Genomic DNA, 21790 nt, shown 5'->3' with positions numbered 1-21790 from the left:
AGTTGAATCGAAAATAATCTAATCGAATCAAATCGATTCGAAAAGAATCAAATCAGATTGCATCGAATCAAAAGTAATCAAATTGAATCGTATTGAATTGATTTGAATCAAAAAGAATCGAATCGAATCGAATTGAATCGAAAAGAATCAAATCAAATCAAATCAAAAAGAATTGAAACCAAAATATCGAATAGTAGAGATTCTAAACGAAACGAAAAGATTCAAATCAAATAGAATCAAAAAGAATCAAATCTAAACGAAAAGAATCGAATCAAAAGAATCAAATCGAATCGAAAAGAATCGAATCAAATCAAATCGATTGAAAAGATTGAATCAAAAAATATAAGAGAATGGAAACGAATCAAAACGACACGAATCAAATTGAAAAGTTCGTATCGAATGAAATCTAAAAGAATCGAATCGAATCAAATCAATTGAAAAGATCGAATCAAAAATATCAAAGAGAATCGAAATGAATCGAATCTAATAGAAAAGTTTCGTATCGAATCGAATTGAATCGAAAAGAATCCAATCGAACATAATCGAATCGAATTGAAAAGAATCGAATCGAAAAGATCAAATCGAAATGAAAAGAAAGGAATCAAATCGAATCAAAAAGAATTGAATGCTATCATTGAATTGAAAAGAATCGAATCAAATCAAATTGAATTGAAAAGAATCAAATAGAATAGAACCAAAAAGAATCGAATCGAATCGAATTGAATCGAAAAGAATCAAATAGATTAGAATTGAAACAAATCGAAAAAAATCAAAACGAATCGAATCACATCAAGTGGAAAATAATCGAATCAAATCGAAAAGAATCAAATCGCATCGAACTGAATCGAAAAGAATCAAATAGATCAAATCAAAAAGAATCGAATCGATTCGAAATGAATCGAGTAGAATTGAATCGAAGTGAAAAGAATTGAATCGAATCGAATTGAAAAGAATCGAATCAAATCGAGAAGAATCAAATAGAAATGAAAAGAATCGAATCGAATCGATCAAAAAGATCGAATTGAAAAGAATCGAATTGAATCGAATCGAATCGTATCGAATCAAAAAGAATCGATTCGATCGAAAGGAACAGAATCGTATTTAATTGAATCGAAAAGAATCGAATCGAATTGAATCGAAAATCTAATCGAATCAAAACGAATCGAATGGAATCAAAAAGAATCGTATTGAATCGAATTGAATTGAAAAGAATCCAATCGAACATAATCGAATCGAATTGAAAATAATCGAATCGAAAAGAATCAAACCGAAGCGAAAAGAAAGGAATCGAATCGAATCGAAAAAAATCGAATGGTATCATTGAATCAAAAAGAATCGACAATATCGAATTGAATTGAAAAGAATCAAGTAGAATAGAACCATAAAGAATCGAATCGAATTGAATGAAAAGAATCAAATCGTATCGAATCGAATCGAAAAGAATCGAATCAAATACATCGAAAAGAACAAAATGAATCGAATCGAATCGAAAAGTATCGAATTGAATCGGAAAGAATCGAATCGAATCAAAAAGAATCAAATTGAATAGCATCGAAATGAATCAAATCGAATCGAAATGAATCGAATTGAATAGCATCGAAACGAATCGAATCAAAATGAATTGAAAAGAATCGAATCGTATCGAATGTAATCGAAAAGAATAAAATCATATCGAATTGAATCGAAATGAATTGAATTGAATATACCGAAAAGAATCGAATCGAATACAATTGAAAAGAATCGATTCCAATCGAATTGAATTGAAAAGAATCGAATCGAAGGGTACCGAATCAAATTGAAAAGAATCGAATCAAAAAAAATCGAAAGAATCTAATTGAAACGAACAGAATCGAATCAAATCGAATTGAAAAGAATCGAATCCAAAAAATCGAATCGAAAAGAATCGAGTTTAGTTAAAACGAATCGAAAAGAATTTTATCGAATCGAAAAGTATTGAATCGAATCAAATCGAATCGAATTGAATCGAAAAGAATCGAATAGATTCTAATCGAAACAAATCGAAAATAATCGAAATGAATCGAATCAAATGGAATTGAAAAGAATCGAATCGAATTGTAACGAAAAGAATCAAATCAAAAAGAATCATATCGAATGAAAAGAATTGAATCGAATAAAAAAGAATTGAATCGAAATGGAAAAAATCGAAACCAAATGATCGAATTGAATCAAATCGAAAAGAATAGAATCGAATGAAAAGAATCGAATAGAATCAAATTGAAAATAATCGAACTGAATCGAATAAAATAGAATAGAATCGAACAGAATTGAATCAAACGAAAAGAATCTTATCGAATCGAAAAAAATCGAAGCTAATCGAATGGAGAAGAAGCAAATCGAATTGAATCGAAAAGAATCGAATTGAAGAGAATCTAATCGAAAAGAAAGGAATCAAATCAAATCGAAAAGAATTGAATGGTATCATTGAATCGAAAAGAATCGAATCATATTGAATTGAATTGAAAAGAATCAATTAGAATAGAACCGAAAAGAATAGAATCGAATAGAAAAGAATTGAATCGTATCGAATCGAATCGAAGAATCGAATCGAATACATCGAAAAGAATCAAAATGAATCGGAAAGAATCGAATCGAATCGAAAAGTATCAAATCGAATGAAAAGAATCAAATCAAATCGAAAAGAATCAAATTGAATAGCATAGAAACGAATCAAATCGAATCGAAAGAATAGAATTGAATAGCATCGAAACGAATCGAATCAAAATGAAAAGAATCAAATCGAATTGAATCTATTAGAATCGAATCGTTTCGAATGGAATCGAAAAGAATCGAATCATATCGAATTGAATCAAAAAGAATCAAATCGAATACAATTGAAAAGAATCGTATCGAATCGAATCGAATTGAATCGAAAAGAATCGAATCAAATCAAATCGCATCGAATCGAAAATAATTGAATTGAATTGAAAAAAAATAATCGAATCGAATCGAGAATAATTGAAATTGAAGTGAATCGATAATCAAATCGAATCAAATCGAGTCGAATCGAAAATCGAATCGAATCAAATCAATCGAAAAAAATTGAATCAAATTACTCAGCTATTAGAAATGACAAATACCCACCATTTGCTTCAACGTGGATGGAACTGGAGGGTATTATGCTGAGTGAAGTAAGTCAGTCGGAGAAGGACAAACATTATATGTTCTCATTCATTTGGGGAATATAAATAATAGTGAAAGATAATATAAGGGAAGGGAGAAGAAATCTGTGGGAAATATCAGAAAGGGAGACAGAACGTAAAGACTGCTAACTCTGGAAAACAAACTAGGGGTGGTAGAAGGGGAGGAGGGCGGGGGGTGGGAGTCAATTGGTGACGGGCACCGGGGGTTATTCTGTATGTTAGTAAATTGAACACCAATAAAATTTTTAAAAAAATAAAAAAAAATAAAAAAAATAAAAAAGAAAAAAAAAGAAAAAAATTTAATCAAATTGCATCGAATCAAAAGTAATAGAATCAAATCGTATTGAATAGATTAGAATTGAAAAGAATCAAATCGAATCGAATCAAAAAGAATCAAATCGAATCGAATCAAAAAGAATTGAATCCTTAGAATCGAATTGTAGAGAATCTAATTGAAACGAAAAGATTCGAATAGAATCAAAAAGAATCGAATCTAAATGAAAAGAATCTAATCGAATTGAAATGAATCAAATCGAATCGAAAAGAATCGAATAGAAAAGAATCAAATCGAATCGAAAAGAATTGAATTGAAAAGAATCAAATAGAGTCAAATTGACTGAAAAGATCGAATCAAAAAATCAAAGAGAATCGAAATGAATCAAAACGAATTGAATCGAATCAAATTGAAAAGAATTGTATCGATTCAAATCTAAAAGAATCAAATAGAATCGAAAAGAATCGAATGGAATGGAATGGAATCGAATAAAATTGAATCGAAAAGAATCAATCGAATCTAATTGAATAGAAAAGAATCGAATAGATTCGAATCGAAACAAATTGAAAAAATCGAAACGAATCGAATCATATCGAATCGAAAAGAATCGAATCGAATCAAAAAGAATCGAATCGAATGAATCGAAAATAATCGAATCGATTCCAATCGACTTGAGTCGAAAAGAATCGAATCGAACAGTATCGAATCTAATTGAAATGAATCGAATCAAATAAAATAGAAAAGAATCAAAAGGAAATGAAGAATCGAATCGAATTGAATTGAAAAGAATCGAATTGAATCGAATCGAAAAGAATCGAATCGAAACAGAAAGAATTGAATCGAATCGAAAAGATCGAAGTGAAAAGAATGGAATTGAATTGAATCGAATTGAAAAAAATCAAATCGTATCGAATCGAAAAGAATCAAATCAAATCGAATCGAAAAGAATAGAATTGTATTGAAAAGAATCAAATAGAATCGAAAAGAATCGAATCGAATCGAAAAGAATCGAATCGAAACGAAAAGAATTGAATCTAATCGATCGAAAAGATCAAATTGAAAAGAATCGAATTGAATCGAATCAAAACGAAAAGAATCGGATCAAATCGTTTCGAATCAAAAAGAATCAAATCGAATTGAATCGAAAAGAATAAAATAGTATTTAATTGAATCGAAAAGCATCGAATCGAATTGAATCGAAAAGAATCGAATCGAATCAAAACGAATCGAATCGAATCGAAAAGAATCGTATCGAATCGAACTGAATCGAAAAGAATCAAATCGAAATAATCGAATCAAATTGAAAAGAATCGAATCAAAAAAAAATCAAAAGGAAACGAAAAGAAAGGAATCGAATCGAATCGAAAAGAATCGGATGGTATCATTGAATCGAAAAGAATCGAATCATATCGAATTGAATTGAAAAGAATCAAATAGAATAAAACCGAAAAGAATCGAATCGAATCGAATCGAAAAGAATTGAATCGTATCAAATTGAATCAAAAAGATTCGAATCAAATACATTGAAAAGAATCAAAACGAATCGAAAAGAATCGATTCGAATCGAATCAAAAAGTATCGAATCGAAACGAATCGAATCGAAAAGAATCAAATTGAATAGCATAGAAACGAATCAAACGAGTTGAAAGAATCAAATTGAATAGCATAGAAATGAATCAAATCAAAATGAAAAGAATCAAATCGAATTGAATTGAAAAGAATCGAATCGTATTGATGGAATCGAAAAGAATCGAATCATATCTAATTGAACCGAAAAGAATTTAATCGAACACAATCGAAAAGAATCGTATCGAATCAAATTGAATTGAATAGAAAAGAATCGATTCCAATCGAATTGAATTGAAAAGAATCGAATCGAACAGTACCGAATCGAATTGAAAAGAATAGGATCAAATAAAATCGAAAATAATCTAACTGAAACGAAAAGAATCAATCGAATCACATTGAAAAGAATCGAATTGAATTGAAACGAAAAGAATCAAATAGAAAAGAATCGAATCGAATTGAAAAGAATAGAATCAAAAAAATCGAATCGAAAAGAATCGAGTTGAGTTGAATCAAATCGAAAAGAATCGAATCGAATCGTATCGAATCGAAAGAATCGAATCAAATCGAATCAAAAAGAATCGAATCGAACCGAATCGAAAAGAATAGAATTGATTCGAAAAGATTCGTATCGAATTGAATCAAATCGAAAATAATCGAATCTAATCGAAAAAATCGTATCGAATCGAAAGGAATAGAATCGAAACGAAAGATTTGAATCGAATTGAATAAAATCGAAAGGAATTGAATCGAATCGAAAAAACTGAATCGAATCGAAAAGAATAGAATCAAATCGAAGAGAATCGAATCGAAAATAGAATCGAGGGATCCCTAGGTGGCGCAGCGGTTTGGCGCCTGCCTTCGGCCTAGGGCGCGATCCTGGAGACCCGGGATCGAATCCCACATCGGGCTCCCAGTGCATGGAGCCTGCTTCTCCCTCTGCCTGTGTCTCTGCCTCTCTCTCTCTCTCTCTCTCTCTGTGACTATCATAAATAAATAAAAATTAAAAAAAAAAAAAAAAAAAAAAAAAAAAAAAAAAAAAAAAGAAAATAGAATCGAATCGTATAGAAATGAATCGAATCAATTCGAATGGAAAAGAATCGAATTGAATTGAATCAAATCAAAAAGACTCATCAAAAAGAATCGAATAGATAAGAATCGAATTGAAAGAATAGAATCGAATTGATTCAAATCGAAAAGAATCGAATCGAATCAAATCCCTAACCCTAACCCCTAACCCCTAACCCTAACACTAATCCTATCCTAACCCTAACCCTTAACCCTAACCCTTAACCCTAACCCGAACACTAACCCTAAAGTTAAACCGTACCCTAACCCTAACCCGTACCCTAACCCTAACAGTTACCCTAACACTAACCTGTACCCCAAACCTAACCAGTACACTAACCCGTACCCTAACCCGTACCCTAACCCTAAGCCTGTACCCTAAACCATACACTAACGCGTCCTCTAACCCTAACCCTAACCAGTACTCTAACACAAACTGGTACCCTAACCCATACCCTAACCCGTACCCTAACCCGTATCCTAACCCTAACCCTAACATGCACCTATCCATAAACCTAATACTAACCCCTAACCCTAAACCTAACCCTAACACCTAACGCTAACCCTAAAACCTAACCCCTAACCCTAAACCAAACCTAACCCTAACCCCTAAACCTAACCTTAACCCCTACCCCTAACCCTAATACTAACCTGATCTCCTAACCACTAACCCTAAACCTAACCCTAACCCTTAACCCTAACGCTTAACCCTAACCCTAACACTAACCCTAATCCTAACACTAAACAAACCCTAACACCTAACCCCTAACCCTAGCCCTAACTCCTAACACCTAACACCTAACCCTTAACACTAACCCTTAACCCTAATCCTACCCCTAACTCCACCCCTAACCCTAACCCTAACCCTATCCCTAACCCTTAAACCTAACACTTAACCCTAACCCTAAATCAAACCCTTACACCTAAACCTAACCAACTCTAACCCCTCAACCAAACCCTAACCCTAACACTAACCCTAAAACTAACCCTAACCCCTAACTCTAAACCTAACCCTAAACCTAACCTGAAACCTAACCCATACACTAACCCGTACCCTAACACTAACACTCACCCATAACCTATACCGAACCCTAACCTGTACCCTAACTCTAACCCGTCCCCTAAACCTAACCCTAACCCATACCCTAAACCTATCCCTATCCCGTACAGTAACCCTAACCCTAACCCTTACACTAACCCTAACCTGTACCCTAACCCTAACCGGTACCAATACCCTAACCCTAACCCGTACCCTAACCCTAAAACATATCCAAACCCTACCTGTACCCTAACCCGTACACTAACCCTAACCCCTACACTAACCAGTACCCTAACCCTAAACCTAACCCTTTCCCTAACTCTAACCACAACCCGTATTCTAACCGTAACCCGTAACCTAACCCTAACCCTAACCCTAAACCTGAACCTAACCCTAACCCTAACCTCTAACACTAACCCTAACCCTAACCCCTCACCCTAACAATAACCCTAAAACTAACCGTAACACTAACCCTAACATTAACCCTAAACCTAACCCGAAACCTAACCCACACACTAACCCATAACCTAACCCTAACCCTAACCCATACACTAACCTTAACCCGTAACCTAAACCTGACCCGTACCCTAACCCTACTATACCTTAAACCTAACCCTAACCCGTACCCTAACCCTAACCCTATCCTGTACCCTAACCCTAACCCTAACCTGTAGCCTAACCCTAACACTAACCCTAACCCATAACCTAACCCATACCCTAACCGTAACCTGTACCTTAAACCTAATCTTACACGCACCCTAAAACTAACCTGCACCCTAACCCTAACCCATACCCTAACCCTAACCCCTACCCTAACCCTAAACCGTACCCGTAGCCTAACCTGTACCCTAACCCGTATCCTAACCCTAAACCTCACCCGTACCCTAATCATAACCCTAACCCTAATGCTAACCCCTACCCCTAACCCTAACACTAACCCAAACCCTATCCCTAAACCTAACCCTAACCCCTAACTCTAACCCTAACCCTAACCCTAAAACCACTCCAACACCAAACCCAACTCCAACCATAAACATAACCCTTACCTCAAACTCCTAACCCTAACCCTAACCATAACCCAAACTCCTTACCCTTAACCCTAACCCTAACCCTTAACGCTAACCCTTATCACTAATGCTAACCCTAACCCTAACCCAAAACCTAAACCTAATTCCTAACCCTAACCGTAACCTAACCTTAACACTAACCCCTAACTCATAACCCCTAAACAAAACCTTAACCCTTGCCCCTAACCCTTAACCCTATCCCTAACCCTAACCCAAAACCTAACCCTTAACCCTAAGCCAAACCCCTAACCCCTAACCCTCACCCTAACCCTAACCATTAACCCTACCCTTAACCCTAACCCTAACCCAAACCCTAACGCTTATCCCTACCCTTAACCCTAACCCTAGGGATCCCTGGGTGGCACAGCGGTTTGGCGCCTGCCTTTGGCCTGGGGCGCGAACCTGGAGACCCGGGATCGAATCCCACATCAGGCTCCCGTTGCATGGAGCCTGCTTCTCCCTCTGCCTGTGTCTCTGCCTCTCTCTCTCTCTCTCTCTCTCTCTGTGTGTGTGTGTGACTATCATAAATAAATAAAAAAATTAAAAAATACCCTAACCCTAACGATAACCGCTAACACTAACCGTAACCCCAAAACTTAACCCTAACCCTAACTCTAACAATACCTCTAAAACCTAACCCCTAACACTTAACGCTATCCATAACCTTAACCTCAACACTTAACCCTAAACCTAACCCTAACCCTTACCCTAACCCATACCCTAACCCTAACCGAACCCTAACCGTAACCCGTACCCTAACCCTAACCAGTACCCTAACCCTAAACCATACCCTAACCCCAACCCTAACCCGTACACTAACCCTAACCCATATCCTAACCCTAACCCCTTACCCTAACCCTAACACGTAACCTAAATCTAACCCTGACCCTAACTCAAACAATACCCTAACCATAATCCTAACCCATGCCCTAAACATTATGCTAACCCCAACCTTAACGCTAACCCGTACACTAACCCTAAATGATACCCTAACACTAACCCTAACCGTACCCTAATCCTAACCCTAAAACTAACCCTAACCTGTACCCTAACCCTATACCGTACTCTACCCAAACCCTAACCATAACCCGTACTCTAACACTAAAACTACCCCTAAACCTAACCCTAAATCTAATCATAAACCTAACCCTATCTCTAAACCTTACCCTAACCTAACCCTAACACTCACCCTAACCGTATCCCTAACACGTAAACTAACCCTAACCCTAACCTTAACCCTAACCCATAAACTAAACCTAACCCTAACACTACCCTAAACAGGACCGTAACCCTAAACCTAACGTGTACCTTAACCCTAACCTTAAAACTAACCCTAAGCCGTACCCTAACCCTAACCCCCCTACCCTAACCCAAACCCTAACGCTAACTCGTAACCCTAACCGTAACCCTAACCCTAAAACTAACCCTAGCCCCTAACCCCTAACCCTAACACTAACCCCTAACCCTAACCTGAACCTGAACCCCTAACCCCTAACACTAACCCTAACCCTTAACCCTAACCCTTAACCATAAACCTAACCCTAACCCTAACCCAAACCCTAACCCTAACTCCTAACCCTAACACTACCCTAACCCATACCCTAACCCTAATCCGTACCCTACCCTAACCCTAACCAATACCCGTACCCTCACACTAAAACTACCCTAACCTAACCCTAACACTAATCATAACACTAACCCTATCTCTAAACCTAACCCTAACCCTAACCTAACCCTCAACCTCACCCTAACCCTATCCCTAACACGTAAACTAACCCTAACCCGTAAACTAACCCTAACCCTAACCCTAAACAGTACCTTAACCCTAACCCTAACGTGTACCTTAACCTTAACCCTAACCATAAGCTGTACCCTAACCCTAACCCTAACCCAAACCCGTACCCTAACTCTAACACTAAATCTCCCGTACCCTAACCCGTACCCAAAGAGAATCAAAATGAATCAAAACGAATCGAATCGAATCGAATAGAAAAGAATCGTATTGAATCAAATCTAAAAGAATCGAATCGAATAAAAGAGAATCAAATTGAATTGATTCACATTGAAAAGAATCGAATCGAATGATATCGAATCGAAAAGAATCGAATTGAATGGAATAGAATCAAAAAGAATAGAATCGAATTGAATCGAAAAGAATCGAATAGATTCGAATTGAAAGAAATCGAAAAAACTCAAAACGAATTGAATCACATCGAGTGGAAAAGAATCGAATCAAATAGAAAAGAATCGAATTGAATCGAACTGAATCGAAAAGAATCGAATAGATCAAATTAAAAAGAATCAAATCGATTCGAAATGAATCGAGTAGAATCGAGTCGAAGTGAAAAGAATTGAATCAAATCGAATTGAAAAGAATCAAATCGAATCGAAAAGAATCGAATCGAAACGAAAAGAATCGAATCGAAGAGAATCTAATCGAAAAGAAAAGAATCAAATCGAATCGAAAAGTTTCGAATCGAAAAGAATCGAAACGAAATGAAAAGTGTCAAATCGAATCGAAAAGAATCGAATTGAATTGAATCACAATGAAAAGAATCCAATCGAAAAGATCGAATCGAATCGAATCTAAAAGAATTGAATCGAATGCAATCAAATCGAAAGAATCCAATCAAATTGAAAATAATCAAATCAAATTGAATGGAAAAAAATCGAATCAAATCAAATCGCATCGAATCGAAAATAATTGAATTGAATTGAATAAAAAATAATCGAATCGAATCGAGAATAATTGAAATTGAATTGAATCAATAATCGAATCGAATCAAATCGAGTCGAATCGAAAATAATCGAATCGAATCAAATCAATCGAAAAAAATTGAATCAAATTGCATCGAATCAAAAGTAATAGAATCGAATCATATTGAATTGATTTGAATTGAAAAGAATCGAATCGAATCGAAAAGAATCAAATCGAATCGAAACAAAAGTTCAAATCCACAGAATCGAATTGTCGAGAATCTATTCGAAACGAAAAGATTCGAATCGAATCGAATCGAAAAGAATCGAATCTAAACGAAAAAAATCGAATCGAATAGAAATGAATCAAATCGAATCGAAAAGAATCGAATAGAAAAGAATCAAATCGAATCGAAAAAAGTTGAATTGAAAAGAATCGAATCAAGTCAAATGGATTGAAAAGACCGAATCAAAAAATCAAAGAGAATCGAAACGAATCAAAACGAATCGAATCGAATCGAATTGAAAAGAATCGTATCGAATCAAATCTAAAAGAAACGAATCGAATCGAATTGAAAAGAACCGAATGGAATTGAATCGAATCGAATTGAATTGAATCAAAAAGAATCAATTGAATCAAATTGAATAGAAAAGAATCGAATAGATTCGAATCGAAACGAATCGAATCATATCGAATCGAAAAGAATCGAATTGAACTGATTTGAAAAGAATCGAATCCGACAGAACCGAAAAGAATCGAATCGAAAGGAATCGTATCGAATAGAATCGAATTGAATCAAAAATAATCGAATCAATTCCAATCGACTTGAGTCGAAAAGAATCGAATCGAACAGTATCGAATCTAATTGAAATGAATCAAATCAAATAAAATACAAAAGAATCAAATTGAAACTAAAAGAATCGAATTGAATTGAAAAGAATCGAATTGAATCGAATCGAAAAGCAATGAATCGAAAGAACCGAATCGAAATGGAAAGAATCGAATCGAATCGAAAAGATGAAATTGAAAAGAATGGAATTGAATCGAATCGAAAAAATCGAATCGTATCGAATCGAAAAGATCAAATCGAATCGAATCAAAAGGAATAGTATTGTATTGAAAAGAATAGAATTGTATTGAAAAGAATCGAATCGAATCAATGGAATTGAATCAAAAAGAATGGAATCGAATTAAATCGAAAAGAATCGAATAGATTCGATTTGAATTAAATCGAAAATAATCAAAACGAATCGAATCACATCGAGTGGAAAATTGAATCAAATCGAAAAGAATCGAATCGAATTGAATCATAATGAAAAGAATCGAATTGAATCGAAAAGAATCGAATCGAATCGAAAAGAATTGAATCGAATGCAATCAAATCGAAAAGAACCGAATCGAATTGAAAAGAATCAAATCGAATTGATTGAATCGAAAAGAATCGAATCGAATCGCATCGAATCGAAAGTAATTGAATTGAATAAAAATAATCAAATCGAATCGAATCGAGATTAATTGGAATTGAATTGAATCGATAATCGAATCGAATCAAATCGAGTCGAATCGAAAATAACCTAATCGAATCAAATCGATTTGAAAAAAATCGAATCAGATTGCATCAAATCAAAAGTAATCAAATTGAATCATATTAAATTGATTTGAATCAAAAAGAATCGAATCGAATTGAATTGAATCGAAAAGAATCAAATCGAATCAAATCAAAAACAATCGAATCCAAAATATCGAATAGTAGAGAATCTAAATGAAACGAAAAGATTCAATCAATCGAATCGAAAAGAATCAAATCTAAACGAAAAGAATCGAATCGAAAGAATCAAATCGAATCGAAAAGAATCGAATAAAATCGATTGAAAATATTGAATCAAAAAAATATAAGAGAATCGAAACGAATCAAAACGACTCGAATTAAATTGAAAAGTTCGTATCGAATCAAATCTAAAAGAATCGAATCGAATCAAATCAAAAAGAATCGAATCAAATCGAATCGAATCGAGAATAATTGGAATTGAATTGAATCGATCATCTAATCGAATCAAATCGAGTCGAATCGAAAATAATCGAATCGAATCAAATCGATTAGAAAAAAATCAAATCAAATCGAATCGTATTGAATTGATTTGAATCGAAAAAATCAAATCAAATAAAAAAGAATCGAATCCAAAAAATCGAATTGTAGAAAATCAAATCGAAACGAAAAGATTCAAATCGAAACGAATTGAATCGAATCTAAACGAATAGAATGGAATCGGAAAGAATCAAATCGAATTGAAAGGAATTGAATAGAATAGAATTGAATCGAAAAGAATTGAATCGAATCAATTCGATTGAAAAGATCGAATCAAAAAACTCAAAGAGAATCGAAACGAATCAAAACGAATCGAATCGAATAGAAAAGAATCGTATTGAATCAAATCTAAAAGAATCGAATCCAATAAAAAAGAATCAAATTGAATTGATTCGCATTGAAAAGAATCGAATCGAATCATATCGAATCGAAAAGAATCGAATCGAATCGAATTGAATCAAAAAGAATCGAATCGAATTGAATCGAAAAGAATCGAATAGATTCGAATTGAAACAAATCGAAAAAAATCAATACCAATCGAATCACATCGAGTAGAAAAGAATCGAATCAAATCGAAAAGAATCGAATCGCATCGAACTGAATCGAAAAGAATCAAATAGATCAATAAAAAAGAGTCGAATCGATTCGAAATGAATCGAGTAGAATCGAATTGAAGTGAAAAGAATTGAATCGAATCGAATTGAAAAGAATCGAATCGAATCGAAAAGAATCAAATAGAAATGAAAAGAATCAAATCGAATCAATCAAAAAGATCGAATTGAAAAGAATCGAATTGAATTGAATCGAATCGTATCGAATCAAAAAGAATCGAATCGATCGAAAAGAACAGAATCGTATTTAATTGAATCGAAAAGAATCGAATCGAATTGAATCGAAAATCTAATCGAATCAAAACGAATCGAATGGAATCAAAAAGAATCGTATTGAATCGAATTGAATTGAAAAGAATCCAATCGAACATAATCGAATCAAATTGAAAATAATCGAATCGAAAAGAATCAAATCGAAGCGAAAAGAAAGGAATCGAATCGAATCGAAAAGAATCGAATGGTATCATTGAATCAAAAAGAATCGACAATATCGAATTGAATTGAAAAGAATCAAATAGAATAGAACCGTAAAGAATCGAATCGAATTGAATGAAAAGAATCAAATCGTATCGAATCGAATAGAAAAGAATCGAATCAAATACATCGAAAAGAACAAAATGAATCGAATCGAATCGAATCGAAAAGTATCGAATTGAATCGGGAGAATCGAATCGAATCAAAAAGAATCAAATTGAATAGCATCGAACTGAATCAAATCGAATCGAAAAGAATCAAATTGAATAGCATCGAAACGAATCGAATCAAAATGAATTGAAAAGAATCGAATCGTATCGAATGGAATCGAAAAGAATCAAATCATATCAAATTGAATCGAAATGAATCGAATCGAATATACCGAAAAGAATCGAATCGAATACAATTGAAAAGAATCGATTCCAATCGAATTGAATTGAAAAGAATCGAATCGAAGAGTACCGAATCGAATTGAAAAGGATCCATTCAAATAATATCGAAAGAATCTAATTGAAACGAAAAGAATCGAATCAAATCGAATTGAAAAGAATCGAATCGAATTGAAACGAAAAGAATCAAATCAAAAGAATCGAATCGAATTGAAAAGAATCGAATCAAAAACATCGAATCGAAAAGAATCGAGTTGAGTTGAATCGAATCGAAAAGAATCGAATTGAATCGTATCGAATCAAAAAGAATCGAATTGAATCGAAAAGAATAGAATCGATTCAAAAAGATTCGTATCGAATTGAATCAAATCAAAAATAATCGAATCTAATCGAAAAAATCGAATCGAATCGAAAGGAATAGAATCGAAACGAAAGATTTGAATCGAATTGAATCAAATCGAAAGGAATCGAATCGAATCGAAAAAATCGAATCGAATTGAAAAGAATCGAATCGAATCGAAGAGAATTGAATCGAAAAGAATAGAATCGAATCGTATAGAAAAGAATTGAATCAATTCGAATGGAAAAGAATCGAATTGAATCGAATCAAATCAAAAAGACTCGAATCGATCGAAAAGAAAAGAATCTAATCGAATCAAATTGAATCGAATAGAAAAGAATCTATCAAATCGAAAAGAATCGAATAGATAAGAATCGAATTGAAAAAATAGAATCGAATTGATTCAAATCGAAAAGAATCGAATCGAATCAAATCAAATCCCTAACCCTAACCCCTAACCCCTAAACCTAACACTAATCCTATCCTAACCCTAACCCTTTACCCTAACCCTTAACCCTAACCCAAACACTAACCCTAAAGTTAAACCGTACCCTAACCCTAACCCGTACCCTAACCCTAACAGTTACCCTAACACTAACCTGTACCCCAAACCTAACCAGTACACTAACCCGTACCCTAACCCGTATCCTAACCCGTACCCTAACCCTAAGCCTGTACCCTAACCCATACACTAACGCGTCCTCTAACCCTAACCCTAACCAGTACTCTAACACAAACTGGTACCCTAACCTGTACCCTAACCCATACCCTAACCCGTATCCTAACCCTAACCCTAACATGTACCTATCCATAAACCTAATACTAACCCCTAACCCTAAACCTAACCCTAACACCTAACGCTAATCCTAAACCCTAACCCCTAACCCTAAACCAAAACCTAACCCTAACCCCTAAACCTAACCTTAACCCCTACCCCTAACCCTATCCTAACCTGATCCCCTAACCACTAACCCTAAACCTAACCCTAACCCTTAACCCTAACGCTTAACCCTAACCCTAACACTAACCCTAATCCTAACACTAACCCAAACCCTAACCCTAACCCCTAACACTAACCTTAACCCCTAAACTTAACACTAACACTTACACTAACCCTAACACCTAACCCCTAACCCTAGCCCTAACTCCTAACACCTAACCCTTAACACTAACCCTTAACCCTAATCCTACCCCTAACCCCGAACCCCTAAACCTAACCCTAACCCTATCCCTAACCCTTAAAACCTAACACTTAACCCTAACCCTAACCCTAAATCAAACCCTTACACCTAAACCTAACCCTAACTCTAACCCCTCAACCTAACCCTAACCCTAACACTAACCCTAAAACTAACCCTAACCCCTAACTCTAAACCTAACCCTAAACCTAACCTGAAACCTAACCCATACACTAACTCATACCCTAACCCTAACACTCACCCGTACCCTAACCGAACCCTAACCTGTACCCTAACTCTAACCCATCCCCTAAACCTAACCCTAACCCGTACCCTAAACCTATCCCTATCCCGTACAGTAACCCTAACCCTAACCCTTACACTAACCCTAACCCGTACCCTAACCCTAACCCGTACCAATACCCTAACCCTAACCCGTACCCTAACCCTAAACCATACCCAAACCCTACCTGTACCCTAACCCGTACACTAACCCTAACCCCTACACTAACCAGTACCCTAACCCGAAACCTAACCCTTTCCCTAACTCTAACCGCAACCTGTACTCTATCCATAACCCGTACCCTAACCCTAACCCTAACCCTAAACCTGAACCTAACCCTAACCCTAACCCATACACTAACCTTAACCCGTAACCTAAACCTGACCCGTACCCTAACCATAAACTATACCTTAAACCTAACCCTAACCCGTACCCTAACCCTAACCCTATCCTGTACCCTAACCCTAACCCTAACCCTAACCTGTAGCCTAACCCTAACAATAACCCTAACCCATACCCTAACCCTAACCTGTACCTTAAACCTAATCTTACACGCACCCTAAAGCTAACCTGCACCCTAACCCTAACCCATACCCTAACCCTAACCCCTACACTAACCCTAAACCGTACCCGTACCCTAACCCATACCCTAACCCGTATCCTAACCCTAAACCTCACCCGTACCCTAACCATAACCCTAACCCTAACGCTAACCCCTAACCCCTAACCCTAACACTAACCCAAACCCCTATCCCTAAACCTAACCCTAACCCCTAACTTTAACCCTAACCTAACCCTAAAACCAACACCAACACCAAACCCAACTCCAACCATAAACATAACCCTTACCCCTAACTCCTAACACTAACCCTAACCATAACCCAAACTCCTTACCATTAACCCTAACCCTAACCCTTAACGCTAACCCTTATCACTAATGCTAACCCTAACCCAAAACCTAAACCTAATTCCTAACCCTAACCGTAACCTAACCCTAACACTAACCCCTAACCCATAACCCCTAAACAAAACCTTAACCCTTGCCCCTAACGCTTAACCCTATCCCTAACCCTAACCCAAAACCTAACCCTTAACCCTAAGCCAAACCCCTAACCCCTAACCCTCACCCTAACTCTAACCATTAACCCTACCCTTAACCCTAACCCTAACCCAAACCCTAACCCTTATCCCTACTCTTAACCCTAACCCTAGGGATCCCTGGGTGGCACAGCGGTTTGGCGCCTGCCTTTGGCCTGGGGCGCGAACCTGGAGACCCGGGATCGAATCCCACATCAGGCTCCCGTTGCATGGAGCCTGCTTCTCCCTCTGCCTGTGTCTCTGCCTCTCTCTCTCTCTCTCTCTCTGTGTGTGTGTGTGACTATCATAAATAAATTTAAAAAATTAAAAAAATACCCTAACCCTAATGATAACCGCTAACACTAACCGTAACCCCAAAACTTAACCCTAACCCTAACCCTAACAATACCTCTAAAACCTAACCCCTAACACCTAACGCTATCCATAACCTTAACCTCAACACTTAACCCTAAACCTAACCCTAACCCTTACCCTAACACATACCCTAACCCTAACCGAACCCTAACCGTAACCCGTACCCTAACCCTAACCAGTACCCTAACCCTAAACCATACCCTAACCCCAACCCTAACCCGTACACTAACCCTAACCCATATCCTAACCCTAACCCCTTACCCTAACCCTAACACGTAACCTAAATCTAACCCTGACCCTAACTCAAACAATACCCTAACCCTAATCCTAACCCGTGCCCTAATCCTTACGCTAACCCCAACCTTAACGCTAACCCATACACTAACCCTAAATGGTACCCTAACACTAACACTAACCCTAACCCGTACCCTAATACTAACCCTAAAACTAACCCTAACCTGTACCCTAACCCTATACCGTACCCTACCCAAAGCCTAACCATAACCCGTACTCTAACACTAAAACTACCCCTAAACCTAACCCTAAATCTAATCATAAACCTAACCCTATCTCTAAACGTTACCCTAACCTAACCCTAACCCTCACACTAACCGTATCCCTAACACGTAAACTAACCCTAACCCTAACCCTAACCCTAACCCATAAACTAAACCTAACCCTAACACTACCCTAAACAGTACCGTAAGCCTAAACCTAACGTGTACCTTAACCCAAACCGTAAAACTAACCCTAAGACGTACCCTAACCCTAACCCCCCAACCCTAACCCAAACCCTAACGCTAACTCGTAACCCTAACCCTAAAACTAACCCTAACCCCTAACGCTAACCCTAACCCCTAACCCTAACCTGAACCCGAACCCCGAACCCCTAACCCTAACCCTAACCCTAACACTTAACCCTAACCCTTAACCATAAACCTAACCCTAACTCAAACCCTAACCCTAACTCCTAACCCTAACACTACCCTAACCCATACCCTAACCCTAATCTGTACCCTACCCTAACCCTAACCATTAGCTGTACCCTCACACTAAAACTACCCCTAACGTAACCCTAACACTAATCATAACCCTAACCCTAACTCTAAACCTAACCCTAACCCTAACCCTAACCCTAACCCTAACCTAACCCTCAACCTCACCCTAACCCTAACACGTAAACTAACCCTAATCCTAACCCTAACCCATAAACTAACCCTAACCCTAACCCTAAACAGTACCTTAACCCTAACCCTAACGTGTACCTTAACCCTAACCCTAACCCTAAACCTAACCCTAAGCTGTACCCTAACCCTAACCCTAACCCAAACCCGTACCCTAACTCTAACACTAAATCTCCCGTACCCTAACCCTAACGCTAATCCGTACCCTAACCCGTACCGTAACCCTAAACCTAACCGTACCCTAAACCTAACCATAAACCCAAACCTAACCTGAACCCTAACTCTAACCCGTACCCTAACCCTAAAGTGTAACCTCACCTGTACCCTAACCTGTACCCTAACCCGTACCCAAACCCTAATCCTATCCCGTTCCCTAACCCGAACCCTAACACTAACCCGTACACTAACCCTTAACCGTACCCGTACCCTAACCCATAAACAAACCCATACCCTACCCCTAACCCTAACCTGAACCCGTACCCTAAACCTAACCCTAACCCCAACCCCAACCCTAACCCTAACCCTTTCCCTACCCCTAATCCTAAATGTATCCCATACCCTAACCCGAACCCTAACCCTAACCCTAACCCATAACCTAACCCTAATCCTAACCCTAACCCTAACCCGTAACCTAAACCTAACACTATACCTAACCCTAAACAGTACCCTAACCCTAACCCTAAACCCTAACCCTACCCCTAACCCCAACCCTAACTGAAACCTAACCCTAACACTAACCCTAACCTTAACCTACCCTAATCCTAACCCTAACCCTAACCCTAACCCTAACCCTAAACAGTACCCTAAACCTAACCCTAATCTGTAACCTAACCCAAACCCTAACACTAACCCTAAACCTAACCCTATCCTGTACCCTAACCCAAACGCTAACCGTTACCAGTACCTTAACCCATACATTAACCCGTACCGTAATCCATACCATATCTCTAAACCGTACCCTCACCCTAATCCGTAACCTAACCCAAATCTGTACCCTAAACCTAAGCCTAAACTGAACCCTAATCATAACCCTAACACTAACCCTAACCCGTAGCCTAACCCTAACCCGAACCCTAAACATAACCCGAACTCTAACTCTAACCCTAACCTGTACTCTAACCCTAACTGTAACTCTAACCTGTAACCTAACCCTAACCCTAACCCTAATGCTAAACAGTACCCTAAACCTAACCCTATCCCATACCCTAACCCTAAACCTAACCCTTAACCTAACCCTAAACCTAACCTTAACCCGTACCCTATTCCTAACCCAAACCCTAACGCTTACCCTAAACCTCAATTGTACCCTAACCCAAACACGAACCCGTACCCTAACCCTAACCTTACCCCAACCCTAAACCTAACGAAACCCAATCCCTAATCCTAACCCTAACCCTAACCTAATCCTAACCTTAACCCTTACCCTATCCCTAACCCTAACCCGTAATCTATCCCTAAACCTAACCCTAAACCTAAACAGTACCCTAACATTAACCCTAACCCATACCCTAACCCTAACCATAAACCTAAACCGAAACCTAAGCCCTACCCTAACCCTAACACTAACACTAACCCATACCCTAATCCGTAACCTAACCCGTAACCTAACCCTAAACCTAACCCTAACCCGTAGTCTACCCCTAACCCTGAACCTAACCCTAACCTGAACCCTAACCCTAACCCTAACCCTAACCCTAACCCTAACCCTAACCCTAACTCTAAGCTTAAACAGGACCCTAACCCTAACCCTAACCCTAACCCGTAACCTAACCCAAACTTTACAGCATTGGAAGTCAGGTCGTTCCATGAATAAAGCTCTACTGCACCTGGAGACACAACCGTTGAAGCCTGCAGCTTGCCACTTGCGTCCCATGAGCGTCTGACAAACATGTCTAGTGAGGATGTTCGTAACTCCATGTGCAGGCAGTGTGGAACTGGGAAGGACCGCGTGTCAGCTCACCTCGCAGAAGGAAGTTCCCCAGAGAGACAGCTTTCAACAAGGTACTCAGGTTTGGAAGTTAGTATGTAGCTCCCTTCTGAGGGAGGAATTACTCAGAAGTCGTTGGATTGGGCTAGGAGACACTTGCTTCTCACAAAACTTGTGTCCCGTATCGAACGACGTCCTTTCGAAGTGAAAGGTACAGGCGGTCAGCATGTGGGAGGAACAAGCCATAAGCTCATCCAAAAGAGTGTGCATCACTTGGAGGCAGGTGTCCGGTAGTCGCGAAATTGACAATGCAGACTCTTGGTTCTCACTCCGCTACTGTCCCGCATAGAACGGAATGCTGTGGAAGCGATCTGTACAGGCCGTCAGATTGTGGGAGGTACAGGCCATAAGCTGAACTCTGAGAAGCCTGTATGCTTTGCAGGCAGATGTCTGCTAGCCACTCTTTTATGGGAGTTAGAACCTAGCTACACTTTAATTGAACAAGGCTGTTGGAAATCGCTGTATTGAACTCAGTTACACGTGACTACAAGCCTGAAACGTCTACATGCTTTTCACAACCTCTTCCAGCACCTAACATAAGGATGTTAGGACCTATGTCTACAGGCAGTCAGGTAGCGGGAGGGTCCTGCCCTCACCTCAACTCTCACAAGGAAGCATGTCTAGAAGCCAGCTTTCAACTAGCTGCATTCTTCTGGCCCTGAGAACGCAGCTGTATTCTAACTCAGGAGGTTCCAAGAATACCACTCTACTCCACCTGGAGACACCTTCCAGGCCTGCATTATTCCACTTGCGTCTCACAAGCTTCTGACAAGCGTCTCTGGTGAAGACGTTGGAAAGACATTCTGCAGGCAGTGTGGAACTGTGAGGGACTGTGTGTGAGCCCAACTCTCGGATGTAAGTTGCCGTTGGATGCAGGGTTCTATTAGCTAGTATGGAACTTAGTATGTAGCACCAGTCTAAGACAGGAATTAC

This window comes from Canis lupus, chromosome 37 (assembly GCF_048164855.1).
Source record: "Canis lupus baileyi chromosome 37, mCanLup2.hap1, whole genome shotgun sequence".
NCBI lineage: Eukaryota > Metazoa > Chordata > Mammalia > Carnivora > Canidae > Canis > Canis lupus.
Note: the sequence above shows the minus strand (reverse complement) of the source record.